The sequence below is a fragment of the Pongo pygmaeus genome, chromosome 8, assembly GCF_028885625.2.
Source record: "Pongo pygmaeus isolate AG05252 chromosome 8, NHGRI_mPonPyg2-v2.0_pri, whole genome shotgun sequence".
Classification (NCBI taxonomy): Eukaryota; Metazoa; Chordata; class Mammalia; order Primates; family Hominidae; genus Pongo; species Pongo pygmaeus.
In genome coordinates this window covers 138,209,560-138,231,561 of record NC_072381.2, presented here as the reverse complement: position 1 = coordinate 138,231,561, position 22,002 = coordinate 138,209,560, and the positions used below count along the sequence as shown (strand labels likewise).

The 22,002-nt window shown below is 52.6% G+C and overlaps 1 protein-coding gene and 1 non-coding gene across 3 annotated transcripts in view; one reads left to right on the top strand and one right to left on the bottom strand.

The window, feature by feature from the left end:
• Positions 1 to 22,002, bottom strand: part of INPP5A (inositol polyphosphate-5-phosphatase A) — a 245,590-nt gene that overhangs the window by 104,204 nt on the left and 119,384 nt on the right. The window lies entirely within an intron of this gene.
• On the top strand, positions 2,608 to 2,676 carry LOC129026912 (small nucleolar RNA SNORD5). The gene has a single exon (XR_008498045.1). It is a non-coding gene; the product is annotated as a small nucleolar RNA SNORD5 (small nucleolar RNA).

Here is a 22,002-nt window from a genome sequence, read left to right as displayed (position 1 = left end):
GGGAGTTCCCTATGATCAGTTGACAGAGGAAGAGAAGACTAGGGCCTCGTTCACAGATGGTTCTGCATGATATGCAGGCACCACCTGAAAGTGGACAGCTGTAGCACAACAGCCCCTTTCTAGGACATTTCTGAAGGACAGTGGTGAAGGGAAATCTTCCCAGTGGGCAGAACTTCAAGCAGTGCACCTGGCTGTGCACTCTGCTTGGAAGGAGAAATGGCCAGATGTGCAATTATATACTGATTCATGGGCCGTAGCCAATGGTTTGGCTGGATGGTCAGGGACGTGTAAGAAGCATGATTGGAAAATTGGTGACAAAGACATCTGGGGAAGAGGTATGTGGACAGACCTCTCTGAGTGGTCAAAAATTGTGAAGATATTTGTATCCCATGTGAGTGCTCACCAATGGGTGACCTCAGCAGAGGAGCATTTAAATAATCAAGTGGACAGGATGACCCCTTCTGTGGACACCATTCAGCCTCTTTCCCAAGCCACCCCTGTCATTGTCCAATAGGCCCATGAATAAAGTGGCCATGGTGGCAGGGATGGAGGTTACCCATGGGCTCAGCAACATGAGCTTCCACTCACCAAGGCTGATCTGGCTACAGCCACCACTGAGTGCCCAATTTGCCAGGAACAGAGACCAACACTGAGTCCTCGATATGGCACCATTCCTTGGAGTGGTCAGCCAGCTACCTGGTGGCAGGTTGATTATATTGGACCTCTTCCATCACGGAAAGGGCAGAGGTTTGTCCTCACTGAATAGACACTTACTTTAGATATGGGTTTGCCTGTCCCGCACGCAATGCTTCTGTGAAGACTACCACCCACGCACTCACAGAATGCCTTGTCCGCCATCACGGTATTCCACACAGCATTGCCTCTGACCAAGGCACTGACTTTATGGCTAAAGAAGTGTGGTAGTGGGCTCATGCTCATGGAATTCACTGCTCTTACCATGTTCCCCATCATCCTGAAGCAGCTGGGTTGACAATGGTGGAATGGCCTTTTGAAGTCACAATTACAACACCAACTAGGTGACAATACTTTGCAGGGCTGGGGCAAAGTTCTCCAGAGGGCCGTGGATGCTCTGAATCAGCGTCCAATATATGATACTGTTTCTCCCATAGCCAGGATTCACGGGTCCGGGAATCAAGGGGTGGAAGTGGAAGTGGCATCACTCACCATCACCCCTAATGATCCACCAGCAAAAGTTTTGCTTCCTGTTCCTGCAACATTACGTTCTGCTGGCCTAGAGGTCTTAGTTCCAGAGGGAGGAACGCTGCCACCGTAAGACAAAATAGCAATCCCACTGAACTGGAAGTTAAGATTGTCACCTGGATACTCTGGGCTCCTCCTACCTTTATGTCAACAGGCTAAGAAGGGAGTTACACTGTTGGGGTGACTGACCTGGTCTATCAAGGTGAAATCAGTCTACTACTCTACAACGAAGCTAAGGAAGAGTATACATGGAATACAGGAGATCCATTAGGGCGTCTCCTAGTATTACCATGCCCAGTGATTAAGGTCAACGGGAAACTACAACAGCCCAATCCAGGCAAGACTACAAGTGACCCAGACCCCTCAGGAATGAAGGTTTGGAACATTCCACCAGGAAAAAAACCACGACCCGCTGAGGTGATGCTGAAGGCAAAGGGAATACAGAATGGACAGTAGAAGAAGGCAGTCATCAATACCAGCTACGACCATGTGACCAGCTGCAGAAATGAGGACTGTAATTGTCATGAGTATTTCCTCCTTCTTTTGCTAAAAACATGTTTGTGCATGTATACACTTGCACTAAGAAAATATCTTCATTTTATTTCCTTTTCCTTTATCATGTGACATAAGATTTATTCACTTCATATCAGCATTTAAGTATTGTTAACTTTATGAAACAATATTTGGGTTGGCGATTGGTTTTGAAATGTGAGGACAAGAGATCTGGGAGGGGCCGGGATGGAATAATATGGTTTGGCTGCGCCCCCACCCAAATCTCATCTTGAACTCCCACATGTTATGGGAGGGACCCTGTGGAGGCAGTGGGATCATGGGGCAGGTCTTTCCCATGGTGATCTCATGATGGTGGGCGGGTCTCATGAGATCTGATGGTTTTACAAAGAGGAGTTTCCCTGCACAAGCTCTCTCTTTGCCTGCTGCCATCCATATAAGATGTGACTTGCTCCTCCTTGCCTTCTGCCATGATTGTGAAGCCTCACCAGCCACGTGGAACTGTAAGTCTATATTAAACTTCTTTCTTTTGTAAATTCCTCAGTCTCGGGTATGTCTTTATCAGCAGTGTGAAAACAGACTAATACAAGGTCTTTCCTAAGTCTGGAAAAACGTGATTTCTCATCTCTTCAAAAACGACTCCCGCTCCCCCTCTGCATTCCCTCTAGGTTCCAGTTACATGTGCGTTGGACCCCACGCCTTCCACGCCCCACCCCACTCCCCTTCCTACCTGGGTCTGGTCTCTCCATGTTTTCTTTTAATATTTTCTCCTAGCCTATCTGTAGCTCATTAATTCAGTTTGCATCTCTGCAGTTTCTAGCTGTGTGATTTGGGCAAATATATAATATCACTAAAGCCTCTTTTCCACCTTTTAAAAATAAGGTGACTTTACCTGTTCAACTGCTGAACGATATGGGCATGACCTAAAACGTAATGCTGACAGAGAAAGGAAAAAAAAAAAAAAGAGGAAAAATGGGGCTGCTACGATGCAAATCTTTCTACGTGAAGGAATAAACCAAATAACATGTATAGATCACAATGCTCAATAAGAGCCACTTAACAAAACGTAGTTCTCTCCCTACATCCTTGGGAAAGGAACTACTGAATTTTGACCTCTAACGAAACCTGTCCTCAAGCTTTAAAACCTACAGTTTAGCTGAATATTGGACAACAGTCACCTCTAATCAATGCTGTCCACCGTGAGCATCACCCCCACCGTCACCCTGGCTGAAGCTGGTCTTTCCTGCACTGTCCCCTTCTGAGAGCAGAGCAGGCTGGTTGAGAGTGCAGGCTCTGAGGCCAGAACCAAGTTCAAATCCCACATCAGCCTCTTCTAGTTAGTCCCTGAACCTCTCTGTGCCTCAACATCTCTATCTGTGACACGGGGAAGACAAATAGCAGTACCCACTTCATAGGGCTGTTCTGATCCCTGCGTGGGTGGCACATGTAAGGCACATGAAACAATGTCAGGAAGCTCGTGTGCCAACGGCTATTCCAGGAGGTGCTGGTGCTGCTTCCTGTCAGCACTTTCCCATGCTGGAGGAGCCGCAGAATACGGCCGCAACATGTCCTTGGCTGATGATGGGATCAACAGGCATGGCAGGAGGGGCTGTGCCAGCCAAGAAGGTTGTGTCCTTCCAAAGCAAGGAGGTAGACACCGAAGTAGAGAGGGCGGAGTCGGAAGCAAGGAGGGTGGAGTCAGAAGAAGGGAGGGCGGGGTCGGAAGCAGGGAGGGCGGAGTCCGGAGCAGGGAGGGCGGAGTCCGAAGCAGGGAGTGCACAAGGCTCGCCGCAGCCCACGTTTGAACTCTCCACTCCTAAGTCATCTGTGCTTCCCTTGGGCCCAGGGGAGGCCACGGCTCCAGGGGCCCCAGCTGCCGACTGGCCACCAGTGTGACCCACTGTCCCAATCAGAAGGGAGAGACAGGGACACTCCTGGCAGATGGAGGCATGCCCACATGCCCATGCCTCACGCCAGAGGGAGTGGGCCACCTGGCGCTTCCAACAATGTGAAAGAGAGACCTTCTCTTCTCTTTACTGAGGCCAAACCATGAGCAACCCTTACGGGAAAAGACATCCAAAGAAAGCTATCTCTCACTAATGGCCGTGTTATAAATTAGACCTGACTGACAAAGACCAAGGAAAAGTGACGCCCGTCAAGCCATCACCGCCGTTTGCACTTTCTCCACTTTGGCACCGCTGTCCTGACCACATGAATATCCATCATTTTCCTTAAAAAAAAAAAAAAAAAAGAAAGAAAGAAAGACACTGCCAAGAAATCAGTTTCTATAGGACAAGGAGCTGGGGAGATATGGGGTTAAGGGAAGCTTCTTCCCTAAGAGGGAAATGCCCGCCTGTTTGCTCACAGGGGTGACCCGGCACAAAGGGAGACTGGGTGCTCTGGGGAGAAGACAGGCTCCCCCTTGGGACCTCCCAGAAGGCCATGGGGATGTGCGCAGGCACGGTGAAGAGTTAGCTTGGGCAGCAGAGGGGCAGGGGACAGGCATGCCCCAACCACTCTCCCCCCAGCAAGGAGGGGCTGACAGTGTCCTCCTGTTTCTGGGCCAGGGCTGTGCTGAGAAGCAAGCCAGCCAGGGGCTGGGGACTGCAGCAGAGAAGAGAATAGGCTGAAGATGGGGGCTATGCAGTGGTGTCAGGGGGTGTGGGGTCAGGTGCGGGTTCTGGGAGTGCACACTCAGAGGATGTAGGGTCAGGGGGTGTGGGGTCAGAGAGGTGGGGTCAGGTACGGGTTCTGGGAGTGCACAGAGGATGTAGGGTCTGGGGTGTGGGATCAGGTGTGGGTTCTGGGAGTACGCAGAGGATGTGGGGTCAGGGGGTGTGGGGTCGGGGGTGTGGGGTCGGAGGGGTGGGGTCAGGGGGTGTGGGGTTAGGGGGTATGGGGTCAGGGGATGTGGGGTCAAGGGGTGTGGGGCCAGGTGCGGGTTCTGGGAGTGCACAGTCAGAGGGTGTAGGGTCTTGGGGGTGGAGGCTGAGGGTGTGGGTTTCAGGACGTGGGGTTTAGGGATTGGAAGCTGAGGACACGGGGGCTGAGAACGTGTGCAGTGAGGGCATGGGGGCTGGGAGTGTGGGGTCAGTGGATGCAGAGGGATTTTCTGCGAAGAGGTTAGTGACCCTGGGGACCCAAGAGAAGATAAGAGTTTGGACAAAAGAAAGACCTGAGAGGGCTAGAAGGGCTGTGAAGGGCCGCACCCTGAGGAGAGAGAGGGAGCAGTCACCAGCGGGTCTTGGCTCCCTGGGGGCCCAGCAAGGCTACAGTGGGGAGAGGGACACGGGAACAATGCCCTTCCAGAAACCCAGGTCCACGCTCACGCCGAAATCCCAACGGCATCTACCCACATCTCACTTGGAGCCGCACGTCCAGAGTCCAGCACGAACCGTGCCCGCCCTCTCTGCCCATGGGGCACGCACAGGCAGGCCCCACATCCTCCAAGCTTGACCAAGTCACTGTCAGACTAAGGACACATGAATGGCGTCTGCAAGCATGTAAGAGAAGCAGAATCACTTTCAAGGACACGGCTGAGCCAGGCTGAAATGTCGCCAACGGTCCCTCAGGAGAACACGGGGCCTCCTCGAGCAGCTTTTTCTGCCCTGTCACTTGCCACTCCTCCACCACACCCCCAGCTCCCTCTCGTTCAGTGGTCCCGTGAGGACATGCTACATAGAAAGCCTCGAGGTTAAGAATGGCAGCCTGCACCGTGCCCCTCAGAGCAGTCCACAGTGGGCACCAGGGAACCCGCCTCACAGGGAGGGCCCGGCCGGGCGGCACCTGGAGCTCACAGGGCTACTTCTCAGCTTCACACCAGCTGGTGCTACTCACCGGGTGTTTGTTTGTTTGTTTATTTATTTTGAGATGGAGTCTCGCTCTGTCTCCCAGGCTGGAGTGCAGTGGCGCGATCTCTGCTCACTGCAAGCTTTGCCTCCTGGGTTCACGCCATTCTCCTGCCTCAGCCTACCGAGTAGCTGGAACTATAGGCGCCCACCACCACGCCCAGCTAATTTTTTGTATTTTTAGTAGAGACGGGGTTTCACCATGTTGGCAGGATGGTCTCGATCGCCTGACCTCGTGATCCAACCGCCTCGGCCTCCCAAAGTGCTGGGATTACAGGCGTGAGCCACCGCGCCCGGCCTCACCAGCTGTTTCTTAACCTTTCTGTGTCTCCGGCACCCCGATGATAAAGTGGGGAAATGATCCCCAGGTTTTAGAACAAAGCCCCACAAGCAGTACACGCTCAATAAACGCCAGCAGTGGTGGCTGTGCGACGGAGCTCGGCAGTTTTTAAAGAAAGCCACAGAAATGGACCAAACCCAGAGCACAGTCAACAGGGGCTGAAGCCCCCTGAGCTATTCAGAGAGGGGTGAAGTGGGCCGCAAGCTTTTAAATCCTACGGAAGAGAATAAAAATGTCAGGAGGAATGATAAGCCCTTCTAATGCTCCCTGTGCAAATTCATGTTTAACTTGAGGAGCAATATCAACATTTTTTCATTTCCCTGATCATGCTTTAATTAAATCTCTAGCCCACTGTTTAAAATAAAGCCATTATGGATAGTGATCAAGAATTTCATCACTCCCTACTGAACTATAAAATCAATCACTTAACTTTTTATTACATAACCTCTGAAAAGTGAAACAGTTTGAGGTTACGGGATTTGAAGTGCTCTGATTTTCGCCAAAAGAAGTCCGTCAAATGTGCTTCTGAAAAACTCATGTTCTGCTTCATTTCCGTATTTTTTCCATAGCAGCATCGATAAGTTACAGGGTGTCACTTTGCCCCGTAACCACCACCAGAAAGCCTCAACTGAAAGGAGGCCGAGGTCATCAGCCCATGGCAGGAATGTGAGGCTCTCGTGTCATTTCACCTAAGAAAGGATCAGTGACACCTGAGCCTGGGATCTGCCGCTGGAATTTTCAAAAGTCAAGTGTGGGGCTGGGCTGCAGGAGCCTCTCAGTCCCTCACCACCACACCAACCCTGCAAGGCCGGCAGACTCGAGTACACTCAAAAAACTGAATAACTTTGTTTGATGTTGCCTAGAAATAAGGAAAAATAACAAATACTTGTAAAAGTTACACTTGAAAAATCTCCACTCCAACTTATGTTCAATGTACTTAGCAAAAAGGTCAAAACTCCGGAATTTGCTGGATAAATAAATGTTGGTGAGGCGGATGAATCACTGGAGAATTGGTGCATGGCGGCGAATGAATAACCTGCAAATGCCTCCCAAACCCCATTATTTCCCCTTTTCCAAGAGCCCAAGATTCATGTCCCCGCATGCCGCCAGTTCATTACCGAGAAATATCATCCCTCTTACGGCTCGCGCCGGGCAGTGCACGCGGCCCCCTGAGGACCCTTTAATGTTTAATTCCCCATCATCTGCTCCGCTGAACAGCTTAATCTCTGCTTGTATGATCAATACTATATCAGTGTAAATTAAAATGACAATTTTAAAGTAATTAAGCCTGTTAATGCTCGATTCAAATGTCATTATTTGCACAAGGGATTGAGGAGAAATTACATCGTGTCCGGGGTGACAGGAAGCTGTCTGGGCCTCCTCAGCCCCGCTGTGCAGGGCCACTGGAGGCTTCAGCAAAGCGGATTAACTTCTGCCTCGCCCTGCCAGCATGCCTATCCAATTTCTAAAGAGGATAACACAATTTGATAAATTTAATTCCAGCTACAAACTCAATTATTGTGATAATAGATGAAAACTGGGAGGAGCCTCTGCACAAGGCCCACAGTTTTAAAAACACACTTAACTCCAGAACGAGCTTCAATAGTAATGGCTTGATTTGATTTGTTCTCTCTCTTTTGAAGCCCCTTTAAATAATTAGGATGGTTGGAAGAACAGCCGACATTTATTAAACAGCCGAGCTCCAACCAAAAGGGGCTGCGGCTTAGACAATCTGGGTCATACTGGAAACGTCTGCTGTCCTGAGCTTGTACAGCAGCATTTATTAGACAAGCACATCATTACATTATTGGATCTCATAAATAGATATATAAAACTCAGCCAGCCTCAGATGAAACCTCCCTCTTGCTCAACACTGGCGGGTCTGGCCCCAGCTTGGAAAGCAGCATCCAGCAGGACCCTGCCATTTTTTTGTCCCAGGTGGCGGAAGGGGTTGGGGGTGAGAGGAATTAATGAAAATAACTTTTTTTAAAACCACCTTTACCTTCCTGTGATTCCCAGCACACTGAGTACACATTATGACTCAAGTCATCTCCAACGCGCTCTCAATGCACAGATATCTTTCTCTACCCCAGTCCCCTTACGGACGAGGGGGGTGGGTAGCCTGCCGAGAAGGTCTGCACAACATACACTGGGGGCCGCTTTAAGGGGACAGCTGCAATTGCTGGACTTCATCCATTAGGTCAGCAATAAAAATTGACAACCAAACATTAATTTCAAGATGAAGAGCACAGTGTAACAATTTCCGTTTGAAAGATGTTTCTGCTCGGTGTGGGCCATCCTTCAGGGCCTTCCCAGACAATTCCAGACGCTGCTGCACTCCAGAAGGAAAAAGAGCCCCACTGCAAAATCGGCAGCCTCGGGAGGGTACGCCACGGAGCCAGCGGTTTCGGGTGATCTGACAGGGGTTTTTTTGTGGCTGTTCTCAAACCCAGTGATGTATACTTTAATATTTTAACTGTCTAAATTCCACCTTTCCCATAGAGGAGGGAGCTGTACAGCTGGTGTCTCTTCACTGCATGCTTGAAAGGCCCTTATCCGTTACCTCCCTACTGCCTATGATAACTTCACAGTTCCTCAAGTTGCCCCCAGCCAGCAGAAATCAGATTTAAAACTAGTGAAAACACGGAATAATGTGTTCAAATGGCTCTCCCTTTCTGTCGGTTTAAACATAAATATCCCTGACTATGAATTACTCCCCCAAGTTCCTAGATGAATCATGGTGAGGAAGTAATGATGCATTACAACAGTCACGACATGGGAGGAAGCGGTGAGTAAAGGCCAGGCACACAGTGACTCAGTTTTAAGGCAAACATGGTAAAGGACTAATGTGGTTATATCATTCTTCTCTTTTTTTTTTGAGACAGGATCTTGCTCTGTTGCCCAGGCTGCAGTGCAGTGGTGTGATCTTGGCTACTGCTACCTCCACCTCCCAGGCTCACGCGACCCTCCAGCCTCAGCCTCCCAAGTAGCTGCGACTACAGGTGCACGCCATTGTAGCTGGCTAATTTTTGTATTTTCAGTAGAGATGGGGTTTCGCCACGTTGGCCAGGCTGGTCTTGAACTCCTGAGCTCAAGCGATTCACCTGCCTCAGCCTCCCAAAGTGCTGGGATTATAGGTGTGAAGCACCACACCCAGTCCATTCTTCCCTTTGAACCAAGGAAGAAATTACACAATGAAACAAATACCCCGAATCTTAATATCACTTTTCCTTTGTCATAATTAACAATTAGCGACACAGAATCGAGGGGAAAAACACGGAATCCGTTTACTCCTACGAAGGGCGTTTCTGTGACTCTAAGAGGGGGCTTTCCTGTGTTCTCAAGGCCACGGGTCAGCCAGTAGCCGCTGTGGGGTGCGCTGTCTGGGAGACACTCTCGGGATGGAAGTGAAGTGCTCTGTCTGTCCCCTTCTTTGGAAACACAGGAGTGTCTGCGAAAGCGAGGGAAGACCTCAGGTGGGCATGGTCTCTGCAGCTCCAGCTTCGTTTCCTTCAGTCTGGGGGGTGCCCTCATGCACAACAGGGCTTGGCCTCGAGGGACCTGCCCTGCACAGGCGGGGTGCTGCCGGGCCACAACTTCAGGAAAGTTCTGGGCAGGCAGGGGCAGCCCCTGACTGCTCAACGCCTCAGCTGCAATGGGAAAACCTGAGCCACCCCAACAAGCCTGCTGACGGGGGAGGACCCTTGACCAGCACTGGCTGGAAGACAGGGCCACAGACAGAAGGGACAGGCCACATGCAAATTCCTTCTGACGAGGTATCTGCATCTCATTCATGCAAACAGACTCTGTTTAAGGTTGCAAACAAAGAGACAGCATGACCTGAATGGGGGCAAATCTAATGGACATAAACTCAAAAAAGAGGATGACTAAGTAGAAAAGCAATGATTCCACGCCAGACACCTGAAACCAGGTGGGGAGTGAACACAGTGTGGAATGAACGCTGAGCTGCAGCCATCAGGAGGCCAGGGCGGAGAGGATGCCGGCGGTCTCCCCGGAGAGGGCGGAGAGGACGCCGGCGGTCTCCCCGGAGAGGGCGGAGAGGACGCCGGCGGTCTCCCCGGAGAGGGCGGAGAGGACGCCGGCGGTCTCCCCGGAGAGGGTGGAGAGGACGCCGGCGGTCTCACTGGAGAGCGTGGAGAGGACGCCGGCGGCCTCACTGGAGGACGCCACCTTGCACTGGGCCCGCCAACTGCACAAGTGGGCACCGGAGGTTCACGGAAAGTCAGCCAGAGCCTGCTCAACAAAACTGGCCCCTGGCCACCACCTGACGGGCTCCTGCATCGGGGACTCCGATACTTAAGACAGCAGGATGCATCTCTATGCGTGCGGGTGGGATGCACTAAACGCTGCCCTGACAGGGGTGTGTGGCCAGGACGGGAGCCACTTTCTCCCAGGAAAACATGGCGCCTGTCATGGAAGGATGGGTGGTTTTCAAAGAGCACATAGCAGTTCTAACAGGTGCCAAGCCAAATGGCAAGGTGCACTCGTGAAAATCATCCACACTTCTGTGCTCAGCTCTGGGCTGCTGCTGACAGGGAGCTGTGGGCCCCAGCAGACGTGGCTGTGAGAGACCGCGCTCAGAGGCCCAGCCACCCCCACACACCGATGTGCCACACCCCAACTCATCACACAAATGCACAGGGCAACAGGGGAGGTCTCTGTAGACACCCATCTGCTCGGGAACAGATTGAAAAACACGATGTTCCCTTTGGGACATCAGGTAGCAAAGCCTCAAGAGCAGGTCAGGTGCCCTCCAGGCGCACGGCAGGGTCCTGGGCAGGTTGTGACATAAAGGCTCACATTCATTCTGTGGATTAAGCCTAGAAACGTCCATGCGGCTCACGGCATCTGAAGCCAAACCTGGATGGGCTTTGGAGAAAATATTTGTTCATTCAGTTTCCTTCGGTCTCCTTCAAAATCATAAAAACCCATCTCCAGGGACGCCGTGCTTGGGTGAGCACAGCCGAGGGGCCCAAGAATTCGCACAGGAAAGAAAGCCAGGCAGAGCGAGGAGCAGCTCATGGGGCTCCGGAAGTGAAACGTCACCTGAGGCCAAATGAACAGAACAACAAGCTAAACTGTGAATCAACCATGGCTATTTCTTTATGTTCACTGCTTCAGTGATTTTCTGTCAAAAAATGCTAACAAGCATGAAAGTCCTTAAGAGCTTTACAATTTTTCAGTTTGTTCGCCAATACCTTTCGTGCAGTGTGTTTGTTTCCCAGGCTGCGTGTGACACGGCACTCGATCACGCCTGTCGGCCGCCTGATGGATCGGCCGTCCACGAGGCACCTTGGCCCAGCCTTTGCCAAAGAGCCTGTTACGGATTTCCCACCCGGGGAGAGCGGGAGAGGAATGATGTGAGTGCGGCCCTGCCCAGCTCACGGCTCAGAAGAGGAGCAAGATGACTTCACCCCCAGGGAGCGAATCAGCTCACAGAGCACCAGGGATCCTCCCCAAAAGGCAAGGAAAGCGTAATGACCCAAAGCCATGTAGACGGCTGCCACAAGCAGACTCCACTGCAAACCAACCCCAGCCAGAAGTGGCACCTGCTGGCTCAGAGTGCAGAGAAAGTGCAGGTGAACATCGACCAAAATCATTCACTGAGTGGGAATAATGTTACATTCAAAATCAATAAAGCCTTACTTAACCTAAAGAATGTCTTTTTGGCAGGGCACGGTGGTTTGCACCTGTAATCCCAGCACTTTCAGAGGCTGAGGCAGGAGGATCACTTGAGGCCAGGAGTTGGAGACCTGGCTGGGCAACACAGTGATACCCAGTCTCTATAAACAGTTTATTTTTAGCCAGGCGTGGTGGTGCACACCTATATCCTCAGCTACTTGGGAGGCTGAGGCCACAGGATCACTTGAGCTCAGGAGTTCAAGGCTGCAGTAAGCCACGACTGCACTACTGCACTCCAGCCTGGGCAACAGAGTGACATCCTGCGTCAAAATAAAATAAGATTTAGCAAGAAGAAAGTCTTTTCAATTTTATATAACATATGCATATGTGTATATAAAATGGAAAATTACTCACACTCTGCCGTTATTTCCTGCAGCGTGCCGAGTTTCCTTAGTTGTAAGACACACAGTGGTGTGCACAGTCCGCTCGTGGGGCCAGCTGCTGACGGAAGTACTTCCCTTTTCAATTAAATCATCTGCAGTTTGACCACTCACAAGCCATCCACCACAAGACTAGATTTTCCTTCTAGAGTGCTAAGATACGTGTAAGTGGCACTGACAGAACCGCACCCATGTGACGTGTAACTGGATGAATCCTGACACATCTACACTGTGAAACCATCACCACAATTAGAAGACTAACATGCCCGTCGCTCCAGAAGGTTCCCTGGGTCCCTTCGCCCCTTGACACAATTTACACTTGGCTCTGGATTGTGTTTGCTAAACGACAGCATGATGGGGTGGGAGCGGAGAGCCGCCAGGCTGGAGCGTGGGTGGGGTGGGCAGTGTGGAAGGGACAGCTGCCTTCCATCCAGCATCCTCACCTCGGCCAAGGTGCGGGGATCTACCGTTCTCCCCTCCTGGGCTTGACCTGGCTTCTCTTTAGTGCTCACTGGAATCCCTCCAGACCCCACTGCAACCCCTTCCCTGGGAAACCACTATCTGTGTTCTGTCATTACAGACTTGTTTGCATTTTTAAGAATATGATACATATGAAATCATATAGAATGCATTTTTGGTTTGGTCTGGATTCTTCTGCCCACCATAATTACTGTGACAATTGATGCACCGTGGTGTACACAGACCGTCCCCTCCTGTTCCCACTCACCTGCTGTGGCTATCTGGGCTGTTGACAGGTTTTGGCTATTCTGAATAAAGCTGCTATGAACATTCAGTCTTAGTGTGGAATGTGCTTTCATTTCTCTTAAGTAAATACTGAGGAGGGAAATGGCTGGGTCATATGGTGTGTGTATTTTTAACGTTTTTTTTTAAGACCTCCGTGTTTTCCCACGTGATTCTGTGATTTTACATTTCCACCACTAACACAACGGCTCCGGTGCTGCCACAGCCTCACTAGCACTTGATGCGGTCGTCTTCATAGGTCCAATCGACTGGTTTTGTCTTATAGTGGTTTCTGCTTTTGGTGTCATATTTAAAGAAAGAAGTCCTATGTGATCTTGAGGAAGTTGTATAGTTCTAGCTCTTACGCTAGGTCTATGATCCAGTTCAAGTTAAATTTTTATATGGTTTCAAGTAACGACTGAAGTGAGTTTTTTGCAAACGGCCCTCTAATTGCTACAGCACCCTTTGTTGAAAAGATCATTCACTCACTGTTGAAGTCCACTGATACCTCTGACAAAGATCAATAGTGGGCCACTTTCTAGACTCTCCATAATGTTCTGTAATCTGTTTATCTGGTTTTATGCCAATACTACACTGATTTAATTATTGAGATTTATAAGAAGTCTTAATCAGGTAGTATAAGGACTCCATCTTTATTCATGTTCAAAGTTATTTTGGCCCATTCTAATTCCTTTATATTTACATATACATTTTAGAACCAGCCTAATTTCTACCAAAAAAAAGTCTGCTCAGATTTTGATTAGTAGTGCACTGAATCTTTACATCAATTTGGGGAGAAATGACATCTTAACAATATTGAGTCTTCTGATCCATGAACATAGTATATCTCTCCATTTATTTAGATCTTATTTAATTTCTCTGAGCAACATATCATAGTTCTCAGTATAAAGGTCTTACACATCTTGACCTAATTTATTCCTAAATATTTCATATTTTTGATGCTATTATAAATGGTAATGTTATTTACATTTCAATTTCCAACTGCATCATTTACAAGTTGGCAGCTTACAAGCCACTAACTACATAAAGAGATTCTGAAGACGTAAGCAAAATATTTTTATGTTAGTAAGACCCTTCTATTCATGAAAGCACTTCATTTTGCCTATTTTTTCTTCCTGAAGGAGGTATTGTCCTCATTACTTTCAATGTAGGCAATTCAGTAAAGTTGATCTCAAGCATCAAACAATTTACACGTGGCGCTGGATTGCGTTTTCGAAACCATAGCACGAAGAGGTGGGAGCATGCAGCTGGGGACACAGAGAGACCTGGCTGGATTGTGGGTGGGGGCACTGTGCCAGGGAGAGATGCAGGCTTCATTCCAGGACTGGCTGTGCTTCATCCGGCATCCTCATCTTGGCCAAGGTGCAGGGATTTGGTTTCCCTCCCTCCTGGGTTTGACCCTACTTCTCTTCAGTGCTCAGTATGGGACACTGCCCTAGTTTTGGGCTTAAAGAGAAGGAATCAGAGTCAAAAAAATAAATGTGCACCAATATGGATCACCACTTCTGGTCCTCTCTGTGCATTTACTTCAATAAGAATTTAAAGGGTAGATATCACACAAATGTAGGACTCTACATTTGAAACAACATACTTGTCCCTTCTCCATCTTCCCCCAGTTCTGACTGCCTCACCTCTCTCCCTAAACTCTGTAATGGTCCCCAATGACCCCCTAATCACATTCAAATTTCTTTACCTGATACTCAAAGGACAGTCAAGATTCTAGGCTCTTCTCTCACTGCAAATGGCATCCAGGCAGCCTCTGCTCAGACTCCAGAGCCACTCCCACCTGTTGCTGACACAGGTGCCTCACTGCACCAGATCGCAAACCAACACACCACCTTCTTGTCTGTGCCACCTCCTCCTGCAGGTCTTGTTTGATGTCACCATCAACAGAAGGAGTCTCTTCCTCCTAAGAAGTTTCTTTGAATTTTGTTTTTTAAAAGCTAGTAACACACACACACACACACACACACACACACGAGTTCTGCAAGGCATACTATGAAAACAGTAGCTCCTGTCCACTTCAGTCTTCTAGTTCCCAGACGCAATTATTTCCTTTTAATTGTTTTCTTTTGGTATTTATCTCCATACCTCTAAAGCTTATATTGCCACTTCTTGATTCTCCAGTTTTCAACATTGGCTTTTCAATTTTTCCATGGTGGAAGAAGAGGATTTAACTACTTTATACTATCTTTCCCCTTCACTCAATATCACACACATACTCCATCTCTCACCCCCACCCTCTCAATATGTTCACTTAAATCAATAATCAGTATTTACATCATTATAACGTGCTGTGTGTCACGCATTGGCACACGTCGGCGGAGCGCGGGAACGTGCCGTGGGCCACGCGTCGGCAGAGTGCGGGAACGTGCCGTGGGCCACGCGTCGGCAGAGTGCGGGAACGTGCCGTGGGCCACGCGTCGGCAGAGTGCGGGAACGTGCCGTGGGCCACGCGTCGGCAGAGTGCGGGAACGTGCCGTGGGCCACGCGTCGGCAGAGTGCGGGAACGTGCCGTGGGCCACGCGTCGGCAGAGTGCGGGAACGTGCCGTGGGCCACGCGTCGGCAGAGTGCGGGAACGTGCCGTGGGCCACGCGTCGGCAGAGTGCGGGAACGTGCCGTGGGCCACGCGTCGGCAGAGTGCGGGAAGGTGCCGTGGGCCACGCGTCGGCAGAGTGCGGGAAGGTGCCGTGGGCCACGCGTCGGCAGAGTGCGGGAACGTGCCGTGGGCCACGCGTCGGCAGAGTGCGGGAACGTGCCGTGGGTCACGCGTCGGCAGAGTGTGAGAATGTGTTGTGTCACGTGTCATGTGCCGTGTCACAGGGAGTATGCTGCGTGTCATGTGTTGTATGTCACATGTCATGTGTCAGGAGCTGCAGGCTGCATGTCCTCAGGTTTCTGGAGCCCAGCTGACAGCACTGGATCCTGCTGTGCGCATCTGGCTGTGTGATGAGGCACTGGACTTCTCCATGCTCCACCTCCAAGGGCAGGCTGCCATGAAGAAGTGCAGACCTGACTGGGGACAGTGCTGGGGAGGAGGCCCTGGTGAGTGCCAGGCAAGGTTGCCGCCTGCCAAGTGGGTTGTTCTCCCGATCCGGCCCTCGCTGTGGGCCTGCGTGCAGAGGTCTCCTCCGCAGGGGACGGTGGGTGTGCATCAGCCACATGGCACTCAGCACAGAATACCCACGGATGTGCGGCAGCTGGACCAGGGCATGTTGAGTGAATGGACTGCCATCCCACGGGAGCTGCTCGCCGAGAAGGAACAGTGGATAACCTGGGCACGGTCATCCTTCAAAAGCCTCAGCTTAGACAGCAGCGTCTCCAGACCCGCGTCCGTGGGCGCGCCCCACATGGACCTCATGGCCAGCACTGCTCACCACTCCCGCCTCACCCAGAGGCAGGGAGGGAACCCTCTGCCCACGGTCCCATGGCTAGATGGCCAGGACTAGCCCCAGAGCTACGGGCCGATGGCAGCTCTCCATCTTTCCAGTTCTGGATGCTTCCAAGGCTGCTCTTGGCAAGGTGCCTTTCTCAGTGCTCCAGCTCCTGACAGGACTTCCTGCTTCCTCAGCCCCAGGCCTCAATCTGAACCCCTGTGCCTCTGAGTCTGCCTGACACCTACAGGGGCACAGCCAGGTCTCCCCGGAAGCGTGGAGAACACTGGCGTGGGGAGTGGCACCTGCAGAGCTGGGGACCCGCCTGGGCATCTTCGGCTCCTGGGCTGCTCATCCCCAGGGCCCAGGTCGGCAACCTCGGTGGCTGGCAGCTTCCGTTGTGGACGGCAGCTGACTCCAGGTGACGGCAGGAGGAGCTTCCCAGGCAGCCTGTTGAGCACCCACGAGGAAGTGCAGATGCTGGCGGCACCTGTCTTTTTGAACTGCCCCAGGCCCCGTGCCTTCCACTCTCCTGACGGGCACATGGAGCCACCGGGAGCAGCCGGCTGCGTTGGTGGTCTTGGCAGTCTTGGCAGTCTTGGTGGCTTTGGCGGTCTCAGCAGTCTCGGTGGTCTTGGTGGCCTTCCGAAAGGAGAGCTTCTCAAGAGACATACAACCCAGCCTCCCTGGAGCCCAGGGGCCCTAGAGCATCCGTGCCCAGAGACTACCCAGCTGCGGGCAGCTTGCAGACACCCGGGTGCCCATGAGCACTCCGGGGGGGCCAGCAGACTCAGCCCTGTGTGTAAACAGATCAACGCGCGTCAAGGCTGCATCCCAAGGCCCGGCCTGCAGCCAGGAAACACCCTTGTCTCCTTAGAACGCACGGAGCCAGCCACGAAATTAACCTCGTGGCACTTGTTTTCCCACCCGTTTGATGGCCCAATGTCAGCTCAGCTGTTAGAAGGAAATAAAAAAGTCAAGCCTAAATGTACAAAAAATTATGACGGAAAGTCCTAAATAAAGCAGGCTTATTGAGTCAAAAATCAATCAATCAATAAGGGAGTGGATTAGGAGCACCTCATAAGCCCCAAAGAAATAATCTGCCCAAACACTGGGATTTAACAGTGGAGGACCAAATTCCAACACTTTTAGGAAGTAAATAATGAAAAATCAATTCAAAGAAAAAACAGATCAAGAACCCTGGACTCTGACACATTTATTGCTGAATACCATTTCTCGGCTGACCCGAAAACTTCGGAAGGTGTTTATTTACTTTCGACACCTTCCAGAGATCAATATTTTTAATTTGGATCCCAGTTATTATTTTTCACATCACAGCAGCGGGGAGCGGAGTAAAGTGGCTCATATTTTAGTGCTAAAAAGATCGATACGACAGTTTCACCTTCACTGCAGCCCCAGCCGCACATCATCGCGTCCCACGGGGCTGCAGGTGCTGGGGCCGGGGAGCAGGTCATTACCTGCCTGCTGAGCAGACAGCCCGTGATTTAGTGGAGCACGAAGGGCCCGGTGCCCTCAGAAAACCAATCTCACCCCCTCTCACTTCATCAGGCCTGTCTCCCCCAGGCAGGTGAAGAGGCAGTGAGCCCCAGGGCAGGGCTGGAGCCCTAAGGCAGATGAGTTTTCTCATCATAAACGCGTTTGCCTTTCCTTCCCCTTCTCTGGATCAAAGAACATCCGTAAACTCCATCAATTTTCCATAAATTCCCCCTAAAGTCTTATTTAGGAGAACGAGAGTGGAAGGGGGAGCTCACGGAGGAGGAGGAGGGAAAGCAGAAGGGCCTCTCCCAGGAAGCAGCGGGCCCCCCATTCCTGGGCCACCGCTGGGTACTGGGGCCCCCACCCCAAGAGCACCAGGGCCACTGCCTGGGGGCCATGCCGAGAGCCTGCCTCTTACAGACTCCAGAGCTGGGGGTGGGGGCTGTGAGCTGCCGTGCACAGCACTTGCAAAGGGCATCTGTGCCCCACTTCACTCTCCACAGACCCAGTCGCGGGGGAGGCAGACCCTGCTCCGCAGGAGGCCTGGGCCCCTGGAAAAGCCTAGAAGTCACCAAGGCACGAGCAGAGTCCACCATGGCGGTGCTTGCAGGTCACTCATGGTGCCAGCAGAGACCTGCCCTCTGAGGTGCAAAGGCAGCGCTAGGGGGTGGGAGAGGGGTAAGCCCTGGTTGGTGACCAGCGGCCAGGTGCTGTGGCCACCCTGCTCAGCAGGCCTTGCAGGCTCAAAGTTCTGCTCCGAGCCCAAGAGCCTTGAGTGAGCGGGTGGCGCGGCTTAGCAAGTGCACGGGGCCATCCTGGCTGAGGCAGCCTCCTGCCTCTGGGGCCACTCCCCACGGAGGCCTCCTCCACAAGGAGCTCGGACTTCACTCTCTCTCGCTCAACGCCTCGGCTTGTTGCTGCCCCAGACCCAACTAGGTCATTGGACCCCAGGCTCAGGCCTGCCCAAGTCCCCACACAGCCCTGTCGCTGCTGTCTGCCCAGAGACTCCTGGCACATGGGGTCCCACAGTTCCCCACATGCACCATCTGGGCTGAGTGCCCAGGCCCGTGGAGCCCCTGCTGCATAGCGAAGGGTGCGCATGCCTCCGGGCCACCCGAGCAGCTGTGGAAGGGCAAGGGTCTGCACCGCCCTGGGCCCCTCTAAACTTGTCTCCAGCTGCTGCATGTGAAAGCTCATCTCAGGAGCCCGAGGCAACCCTGCTTGGCACTCTCCAGGACCGGCTCACCTGGCCCAGCTGGCTGGCTGCACCTCCAACCCCTCCTTCTGTCTGCCTATGTGGTCACAGAAGGGCTCAGGCAAGAGGCGAGGTGGGGTGGCCCGCACAGCCACCTCCTGTCCCCAGCCGCTCCTCCAACCCCCTCTTCTGCTGACTCCTTGACTCCAGCTGGGGTCCTGTGCAGCAGGTACCTTCCCAAGCAGAGGGGACCCTCCGAGGAGCAGGCACTCTCTGAGCAGGCACAGCTGGCGGGGGCAGGGGTGTCCCTGGAGGCAGTGTGTCCGCCAGGCCACACCTTCTCAGCCCTCTTCCGAAGCTATCTTAATTGTATCAGCAGATAAACCGTTCTGCTCCAACTTTAAGCCATTTTAAAGGCATGGTTTCTTCAAACTTCTTCTGGGTGGGTGGATGAAGAGGAGAGCGGGGCTTTCCTTCTCACACCACCTTCCCTCTAGGAGTTCCTCCAGGTGGGTGGATGAAGAGGAGAGAGGGTCTTTCCTCTCGCACCCTGTCCCCACTGCCACCTTCCCTCTAGAAGCCAGGGCTTTCAGTCCGGTCAGGACAGTCCTGGGCATGGGCCCCAGCAGTGCTCCCAGCTCCCAGCAGGAAAGCTACTGAAGCTCCCAGTCAGTGCTGGGAGGCCTTGAAGAACCTGCTGCAGGTGCCCACACCTGGCCCTCCAGGCCCCACCAGTCTGCGTGGGACCCATGCCCAGCCAGCCGCAAGGCTTCAATGGGACTAGAGCCCAGGACACAGGCTGGGACCTACACTCAGGCACCTGCAGCCCCACACAGCCTCTCTGGGAGGGGTGGGTGACAAGTGAGCCAGAGCCATGGATGCTAAGTCACCAAGCCGAGCTGGGAGGATGGGGTGGCCTTGGCTCCTACCAGGCCCCGCGCAAGCCTCAAGTCACTAAAATAAATACATCCTCTGGGCTTCCCAGGTAGGCCAAATCAGCAGCAAAGCCCAGTGACAGGCCCCCCACCCTTCCCGCTGCACGGCTCCACTCCTGTGGTGAAACCAGACGCAGGTGAGGTTAAGCGAAAATAGATTTGCAACCTCTTCCTCACATAACCCTCTTGGAAGCTGGAGTTCAGGAAAGCCATTACCCTGCGTCCTCTGGCCGACGTCGGCTCTCCGGGCGCTGAGTGATGTGTTCTTGGAGCTCCCTGCGTGCCTGGCAGACAAGACACGGGATTTCTGTGCTGTTGGAGCTTTGGATCAATAGACACTTGGCAGCCCTGGAAAGCCTCGCCCAGGCACTTCTTCAGTGTCGAGGCCCGTGTGGGAGGATGCACCGCGGTGGCTAAGAAATTTCTCTGGGTACCAACATGGTACCGAGACCTCCATGGGGGGGCTTCCTCCAAGCCCTGTCTCCAGTGCTGTGGGTGGACATGTGTTCCCAGGGGTAGGGACACCAGGCTGAACCCAGGAGCAAGGGCTCTGACAAAGGCACTTCAGGGATGAGGCACACGGACCGCCTGGCACTCAGGTGTCTTCCGGCCTGGCTCTCACCACTTTTCCATCTTCCATGCGGGCGCAGAGCTCGGGGCTCAGCCTGGGCACCTCTTGGGGCCCTCTGCCCTGAGCCAGGCCCACCTCGCCTGGCAGAGTCGGTGCATGTCCATCCCAGCCTCAGCCTCCCAAAGTGCTGGGATTACCGGCGTGAGCCACCGCGCCCGGCCTAATATCCTCATTTTTCAAGCATTAAGAGTTGCCTTCTGATCATCTCCTATAGGAAACTCTCAGGCGCTGCGTGGGCGCCATCTCCTGGTGGCAATGGGCACCTGCAGGTCGCTTGAAGCCCCTCAGCCACGTCCCCCCCACAGGCTCACGCGCCAGGCGCAGCTTCAGGTTCAATCGCCTTCTGGGAACAGGCCACTATTTTCTGATCCCTATTAATACTTGTGACAGCATTTATGTACAAGATAAATTCATTTCAATTTCCTTTTTCAATTAATGGCCTATTATTTGAACCAGACTCAGCTAAAAATATTGCTCCAATACCATCAATCTTGTAAAAATTAAATTTTCCTCCCTCTGACAGCCAGAGGGCACCCGGCTGGGGCAGGAGGGTGATTGTCTGGCTGGCCACTGCTGCCCAGTTCTGCGCAGAACCCCGGGGAAGTCGGGCCCCGCCGCACAGACACCCCGAGGGCCCCCAGCAAAGACCAGGCCACTGAGGCAGCCAGTGGTGGCCCGGGGGGGCAGCGTTCCAGGGTCCGCCGGCCCAGTCTCAGTGAAAAGACAGGGATGACAGGCCCGCCTGGCGCCAGCTTGGCATGAGCTCCTAACTGGGCATCTGGGGCATCCCGGACCCTCCCACCTGCCAGGCAAGGCTGCCCTCCACCATCCACCTGGCCTAAAGCCTCACTCAGGGCCGTGGCTGTGGGAGAGATCAGGTCCGTGCCCAGAGAGGGAAGCCGGGGCTGGAGCCCACTGAGCTGAAGGGCGGCGGCAGAGGCACGTGAGCTCCCGCAAGGCCCCAGTTCCCCGAGAGCAGGCCTGAGACCCACTCTCACTCCCAAGACTTATCCGGTCCCATTTTCTAGAAACCCTCGTCGTGAGGGTGACTGGAAGAACAGCCTCGGGGCCTCAGACCCAGCACGGCTGCCTCTGGGTGGCCTGTTCAGCCGCCCTGGTGCCCCGCACCCTGGTTTCAGACATCTCAGAGACCTAACTGGGAAGCGTGTGTGCTGAAGAACGGGCGGCCGGGCCCACATCCCTGTCAAGCACTTTGAGGCACCAAGTAAACACTGGCTTCTTCAGGGGAGGGGCCCGGCCCAGCCCCTGTGCTTCCTCCCGAGAGGCACCTTTCCTTTGACAGGTGCGGCCGTGCTCCCCTCACTGAAGGCTGCCGCAGGATCTGCAGTGGGTGCAGACTATTTTGGCATCTCACAGATTTTGAAGGTTCTAGCTTTTCACATAATTTACAATACTTTGTAATTTCTTTGGTGACATTCTCTTTGACTTGAGATTATTAACAAACAAGTTAATTTCCAAATATTTGAGACTTTTCCATATATCTTTTTTATTTACTTCTAATTTAATTCTTTTTGGTAAGAGAATGCGTTTGTATCCTTTCCATCTCACAGAGGCGGGGGCAAGGTCTTTCTGGAACCAGACTCA